This window comes from Suricata suricatta, chromosome 13 (genome assembly GCF_006229205.1).
Source record: "Suricata suricatta isolate VVHF042 chromosome 13, meerkat_22Aug2017_6uvM2_HiC, whole genome shotgun sequence".
Classification (NCBI taxonomy): Eukaryota; Metazoa; Chordata; class Mammalia; order Carnivora; family Herpestidae; genus Suricata; species Suricata suricatta.
In genome coordinates, this window is record NC_043712.1 from 13,976,481 (window position 1) to 13,984,238 (window position 7,758).

The following is a 7,758-nucleotide window of genomic DNA, read 5'->3' on the forward strand; positions in this document are numbered from 1 at the left end:
ACCAGGCACTTTGTTATGCACTTTGCTGATAAATCACTCTTTGAGGTCAGTCCTACTGCTGGGCATCATTTTAAGGACAAGAAACTCAGATTCAGAGTAGTGAAATGCTTCTTGAGAGGCAAACAGCCAGCAAGCAGTGAAGCAAAATAGCCACATTTCTTACCCCATCGTACATTTTATTTTTCTGGCCCAGCATCACTACAGCCTGTGACGTCCATCCCATTGTGAACCTCCTTTTCTCCTTCCCTGTCTCCATCTCTCTGGAGAATTTGAACCCAGCTGACTTGTCACAGTTGACCACTGACCTCACAGAACCTACAGGTTCACCAGTTAGCAGGAGAATATTCATTGGGGATGGAGATGGAAAAGGTACAGGAGATTTTCCCTAGTGTGGTGGGGCTTCAAAAGGTGAGTTAAGATATCATTGGTTCCTTATTTCTTTATGATATGTGTCTTTTTCTTAAAAGTGGGAGAGTCTGGGAAATCAATCCCAATTAATGAAGGATATAGTCAATTTATGGCTAATCTACCTTTTCCAGTTTTTTGTTAATTGTAGTAATTGCAGTGCCCAACTTGTACAATGGAACCACACATATTTCCTAAGGATCTATGCTCTGCTAGAGGCGAGAGACAGAAGATCTCTGCCTTTGAAAGTCTCTCTGCTAAGTTCCCTAGTGTGCACTGAGACCAGGTGAGAGGCAAGAAAGATTGGATGCAGAGAAATCCAAACATACAATGTGAAACATTTCCCAGCATACCTAAAATTGTCCGTGGTGTTTGTAGAGTGAAATAATAATTTTCATAAAGAAGAAAGGAGAGGGAACGGCAGAATGGGAGTTTAGGGATTACACGGTGCCGAAGCACATTCACCATGGCAATTAGAGTGCCGCCGGCCATTCTCCAGCATATTGTGAGCTTTCCTGAGTTATCACCTGCGTGGGGGAAGAGATGGCAATGCTCACCCTGCACTACCCCATGAGAAGAGGGCCCTGGTACTCCCTTCTAGTGTGTGACCTTGGGAAGGTCACAAAACCTAGAGTCCTTGGCTGGGTGGGGCTCTAAAAGGTAAGCCAGCTCAACTCCATCCCAGCTGAGCTTGAAAATCCCTTGACCCCGTTTGACAAGAAAGTCCGCGAAAGCACTGCTAACCTGGTAGCTGCCCTTGCTTGAGAACCTAGTATGTGTCCTTCCAGCCAGCCAGCACTCAGCCTGCACAGGCCCACGAGGTCTGCATTATTACTCAGATCACACGGTCGGTCTCAATGCAGTGCTCCAGAATGTGGGGACCTGAAAGGAGAGAGAAAGAGAAGGAGAGTTGTTTATCCATCCTGAGGCAGGTTCCAAACCCACCTAAAAGTTCTGTAGCTTAGAGGACAGGAGAAGTGAGGGCTGGGGAGAGCCAGATTGCTTGGCCTTCCTCCCATGCAAGCAAAGAGCCCGGGGCCAGATCACCAGCAATAGGGACACCGTGAACACACGCGAGGTCTCTAGGGCACAACTGGGCGCCCCGTGCATCAGCACTGCCCAGCGCTGGACAGCTCCCTCTACATCTCATTGGAGGAGGGGTGCTGGCTGTGGTCAGTGTCAGGAAGGAAGGGTTTGAAGCCTCCTCAAGAGATCTCCCTTCAGCATAAGAAACAACATTTGGAGCTATCATAATGAGGCCCACGTGAGCGAATGTGCAGGAGAGGTCTCTGCATGCTGGGAAGCACTGCCTCCAGAATGGGGTGGTCACAGGGCCATGTCTCTGTCTTAGAAAGCATGTAGCAAGTGAAGTTCACAGCGGGGAATGGCTTCTAGGCCTGGGTCACTCCTCTGTCACTTGCGGGGGTGCCGGAGAACAGTGCATGCTAAGCTTGCTAGTGCTCAGGGGCACTCCTGCCCTGGGAGACTGTGCATTCAATGGTCTCTCCATCCAGGATACTTTACTTCCAGCATGTTCTCCCAGACCTGCTCCTCCACCTGACTCATGTCCCTCCTCTAAGTTCACTTTTTCCAAGAGGCCTTTCCCTGACTGTGACAGAGGTTGTGGGTGCCCTGCCAGGTCCTCTAGTGCTGGGAGTGTTGGGTCTCTTGGTCATGATCTCCTTTGTCCAGAGAGCAGTAGTTGGCTGATGGAGGTTATGCCCTGCGGCCCCCACAAACTCCTTATAAGAGTCAAAGCTGGACTCCAGCTGAATCTGCATCCCTAATCCTTTCCCGGCCCCTGAGTCCCAGTCTCTGCTTCCAGGGAACTAAGTTAGGACACAGCTCCAGTGAGAACCCTGTGGCCCCTCCCCCTGCTTTCCTTCCACTTTCTGACAGTGAGTCTGCAGACATCACAGGCACATCTGATCATTTATTGTCTGCGCCTCCTCTATGGAATCCAGGAGAGTAGCCCTTTCTTACTTGTGTTCACGCTCTGTCCCCAGGACCTAGTCCAGAGCTGGACTCATCGTAATGCCTGATGATTGCACTAGGCGAATGATTCCAGGTGGGAGCCTCGGAGGCCGGCATGTTCTCAAGGTGGTCATGCGATAGTGGTTACAAGGATCCAGAGTTAAGGTCTTTTGCTTCTCAACTCTGGAAGAAAGTCACAGACCGTCAAAATTAGGCCAGCTAGGGTGAGAGTTCATACAATTTTCCTTGGGAATATTTTGTGCTCAAAATGTGAAAAGACAAGCCAAATGATCTTTGACATGTTTAGTGTTGACCATTACTAGCATGGTTCTGAGGGATGAGGTATTTTTAGGAAGTGTTTTAGCCTTGGAGGCAGAAAACTGTCCATTCATTTATTCAGCCAATGTTTCCAGAGTGCCCACTCTGGGCTGCATTCTGGGCCAGTCCTGGGGACTGATGCCTGAGATGCAATCTGTGCCTTCAAGAAGCTTCTAGAGACTTGGATTTTAATCTCTGGTTTGTCCCCGGTTGGCCACATGACCTCAGCATGGTGCTCCCTTCTCTGGGTTCTGTCTTCCATTCCTAAAGCAAGAGCAGTGGGTGATCACTGAGGCTCTGGACTGGCTCCCTGTCTCAAGGGCTGAGTCTTGCTTCCAGACAGGCTGTCTGATTTTCATGGCCATCAATATTTCTCTAATCATCATTTTCTCTGGGGACTGAAATTAAAGTTAACTGGTTTTTCCAGATATAATTTCAACATTGTCACAGTCAATACATTTAGATCAAACCTGGGCGGGAAAGAGGGCGGGAAGCTCCCCCCACATGTCAACAGAGGCTGAGCCCAGTGAGTGTCCAATGATGTCCCATTACCCACTGCTGCGTCTGAGACTCAGTCCCCCAGTGCCACAAATGCCTGCAACCAGCGTCCGTCCACATCCTGCCTCCTACTCCCAGTGTGTGCTAATGAATGCATTGATTTTCCTATTCTGTACCACAACAGTTATTTCGGAGATAAATGCCTCCTGTTTGTGGTTATTAAATCTGCTTCATGTTGGACAGCTGAGGGTGGGTGGGAAGACTGGTCTGGGTAGAGCCAAGCAGGGGGCAATCTGGGACAGATCTCAACTCACATTTCAGCAGGCTACAGGACCTGGGACCGGCCACTGCTCTCTGAGCCTCAGTTTCTTGTGTGTGGTATGACAGTGTTGTGGTATATCTGAGGTTTTAAAATTTTTCGTAAAGCAGCAGAATGTTTTGATCACAGGAAATGTTATTATAAGACAATGTGTGAAACAGATGAAAAGGAGTGGCTTTGTTTGTATGGGGTGGGATGGGACCCCCTCCTACCCGGCCTCCTCCCTGCTCCCTCCCAGGAGCCCTGGGCACCTTCAGGGAACCTTGAGGCTCTGAAGAGCACAGTCTGAAAACTGCCAAGCTAGGGGGATGCAACTAGTATTGGAGGGTTCTCAGTGACAGGTGACAGGGAGTAGGCCAGGATCTGGCCAGACAGGTAACTCAGCAGCCCTCTAGGAAGTGGCCCACGAGCATTACTATCCTAATGCCTGAAAGTTGCTACCTTATGCTCAGAATCCTCCTCTCCTGCTATTTCATGAGAGAGGCGCCTCTGGCCCTGCAGGTTGATAAGTGTGCCAACTCCTGGGCCAGACAGAACTGGGTTTGAGTCCCAGCTCAGACACTTTCTAGCAGTGTGACCTTGGACAAGGCTCTTTACTTCTCAGAACCTCAGTTTCCCCATCTGTAGAATGGAGACAATAGCACCAAATTAATGATAGTTTCTTCTATGTACTGTGTTGTTTTTTTGAGCTGATACAATCACATACATTTTAATCCCTAGGAACAATTATAACAGAACGCTCAGCTTTTATGGACCATTTACTACTATCAGTCCTATGCTTAATTTTGGTGCTAAAGTTTAGGCTTTGCAATCACCTAGCAAGGAAGGAGTCAGCATATTTACTTTCTAGGTGAGGCTCAGAAAGGAGGGGGCATGGCATGGGGCATGTGGGGGACTAGCAACCGTTCAAATGACTGGAGGAGAAAAGCAGGGAGAGGTTAATGAGATGCGGTTGGGGAAGCAGGTATCTGAACGCAGGAATCCAGGCTGCTGGCATGTGGCCCAGAGGACAACTTCAGCCCCCAAAGAGTCCATAACTGAATTCTGGAAAGACCGTTCAGAGAATTCTATGGTGGCTGCATTGGAGCAGGGGCCCAGGGAGGAGGCTGGGAAAGTGACCCCAGGCAGATGCTAGGGCCTGGATCAGTGGAGGCAGAGGAGCTGGGGCAAAGGGGGTGCATTTATGTAAGGGCCTGGATGTCCAAGACAGGGTGACTGTCAGCTGGGGCGTCCGGTATGATTCCTGAGTGTATCTGGTCCATGCGACTGAGTGGGTAGTGGCGCCTTCACCAAGATAGAAATCCTGGAGGAGGAGCACAGTGTGGGACATGGTGGCTCTGAGGGCCCAAGGGGGCATTCAGGTGAAGGCAGCCAGGAAGCTGTCGGACACACGGGCCTCAAGCTGGAGAATGAGTCAGGGCTGGAGACTGGGAATCATTAGTTCCCATATTGAGACAGCTGGGGGACATCCAGAAGAACATGTAGACAGAAAAGGAGAGAGACAGGAAAGCCCAAATTTACCTGGCTAAATGAAGCCATAAAAAGATAAGAGGATCCATTGGAAGGCAGACCAAATCCTTTTCCTGGAGCTTGTCATGTGCTCCCCAAGGTTGCTGCCTTTACAACCCAGCGGCATTTAAAGACCACTCCATCTTATAGTGCAAGCGTCATGTTCCCACGATATTATTTGAGGGCTGTTACTAAATCCATATCGCGTCCAATTTCTCCATTTTGCAGAGGGTGAAAAAAATAAAGAAAATAACTGTTCATTTTGGTTACTATTTCTTTCTAACTATATTCCCTTAATGAGGCATTTGCCTGCAACACGGTCTGTTATGTATTCCGTGTTTTATAAAAGATCTCTTGGGGAAAATAACCCAGGAAACACAATTTTTCGGCACCATCTCCTTTTATTAAGAATAATGAAAAGGAAACAAGAATCATTCTCCCAGTCAAACACACTTCTGCTTCCTCTTATTGGTGTTTTTATGACAACCTCCAGGTGGTAGTTCAGGCGTCCACGCCGTTACTTCCACCAGACGTGCCATTTTATGGCCATTCTAATGACCCAGTTGCATGTATTAAGACGGGGGTGGGGAGTGTGTATATAAATATATCAGATGCATGTATTTATATATCATCTGTATCTGGCTAAGTGTTTGGGATGGTGTACGACCTTAAAATTATACACACACAAGGTGGGCTCTCTGCCCAGAAAACCAATCATCCTTCAAAATGGCAGAAAGAGCAAATAGGGAAATTAACCCAGGAGAGAGAATGCAAAAGTAAAAAGCTGAGGAGTGATGTTGTTCCTTGGAAACCCTACTCAGGTTTACGGACGGAACTGTGGATTCTCCACACCCTCTCCCTGTGTGAGTTTGGCCATGCTCATGGCTGGATGGCTGCCCAGTGCGGGAGGCTCCTTCCTGCCCACAGCTCCGGCCCAGACCTCCCACCGATGCCTCAGATGTGTAGATCCAACTGCCAACTGGACATCTTCCCTTGGATGTTCCATATGCACCTGGTATAAATCTCTGGTAATGCTCTCTGCCTCCTCTTCCCCAGTTACTTAGCTCCATTAAGGCTGATCTCACTTTAGAGGTAAACTCCACAAGTCACACCACGGCCCCAGGCAAGGGCCACCCCTGATTCCTTCACCTGTTTCCTCGCTTTTAAGAGAGCCAGCAAATACTGACCGAGTCACTACCTGGTGCCAAGCACTCTTCTGGGCACCGTGCATGTTAAGGGACTGACCTGCTCCCTGCCTGAAGGAGCTCACAGTTCCATGAGGAGGCAGAATCACCCAGGGGTCAAGAGTGGAGGATTCAAAGTTGGAAACATCCAAGGTCGGAATCCAGCTCTGTCACAGATTTGCTGCCCGACCCCCTGGGTTCTTAAGCTTTAGTTTCTTCATTTGTAAAATGGGAACAACATTAAGAGGCCCTATCTTACTGGGGGTTGTTGTGAAGTTTACATGCAATACTTCCCGTAAACCACTTATCACAAAGCCTAGAGCGCAGAGTAGGAGCGTGACGAATGTGAGTCCTTCTAGGACTGTCTGGGCCAGATGACAGAGATTGCCTGTGGTCTCCCACTTCCGGTCTTTTTCCTGAGTGGGTTTTAGCAGGGCACATGGTTAACCAGAGTAAAGATGCATTTTCCAGCGTTCTTTGTGGTGTGGTGTGGCCAGGGAGACTTATGGAATGCCCTCTTAAGATGAAAATATCTTCTTTCCTCATTTTTCCAACTTGCTTCCTGTAATGCAAAAGTGACAACTGGAGCCCTGGAAGCTTCCTCACACCATGCGTGAGTTAGGGTAGGTGTCACAGGTTAGATTTCCCGGGAGGCACAAGGGGAGATGGAATTTAGTGTGCAGGGGGTTTATTAGGGAGGGAGGGGGAGGAAAAAGAATAAGGTAGGGAGGGTCAGGTATGATGCAGGCAGGCCTCTATACCTCTTGATGTCTCATCTTTAATCAGTCATTGGATATGGGCCACCCCATGGGGGGCGTGGCCATGGGTGAGCAGTCCTTGAAGGGAATGGCAGTTGAGGGCTGTGAGCTGACAGCCCTCCCAGGAGTTGGCCCACAAGCCCTTCTTTGAGGTAGATCTGGGAGGGGCAGCTCCATGCATATCCAGTAAATTGACTGCTAGAGACAGCTCGACATGATAAGCTCAAACTTGGCTCATGAAACAATGCATTACAGGCATCATTGGTTTGGTGGTGACTCTGGGACACTGGCTCCTTCCATCTTGCGACTCTGCCTCTTTCTAGGCCCTCAGAGTCCTCTTAGTTCAATAGGCAGACAATAAAAGAGAATGGATGGTGGTTGTGTTGGATTTTGAGGGCCGGGCCTGGCAGGGACACTTCTGTCCACAGATCCTAGTCATTGGCTGCATGTAACTGCAGGAGATGCTGGGAAATGTAGTTTTGCTGGGTGTTCAGGAAGACAAAGGATAGTATTGGGTGTATGAATGCCCAGTCAGTCTTTGTCAGTAACAATGAAAGAAGGGCCACCATCCGGAAAGGCAGAGTGATGCCCTAGAAGGAGCCTGGGTCTGGGGGTTGGGACACCAACACACCCGTCTTGGAAAACTCACTTCTGGGCTTGGCTTATGTGAGAGAGACATAAATGGAGAGAAAGAAAGGGAACCATGCAGGGTGATAGGGGCTGAGATTGAGAAACCCAAAGGATGGGCTGCTGCTTGGGGCTGGTGCTGCCTGATTGAGATTTGAAGGCTGAG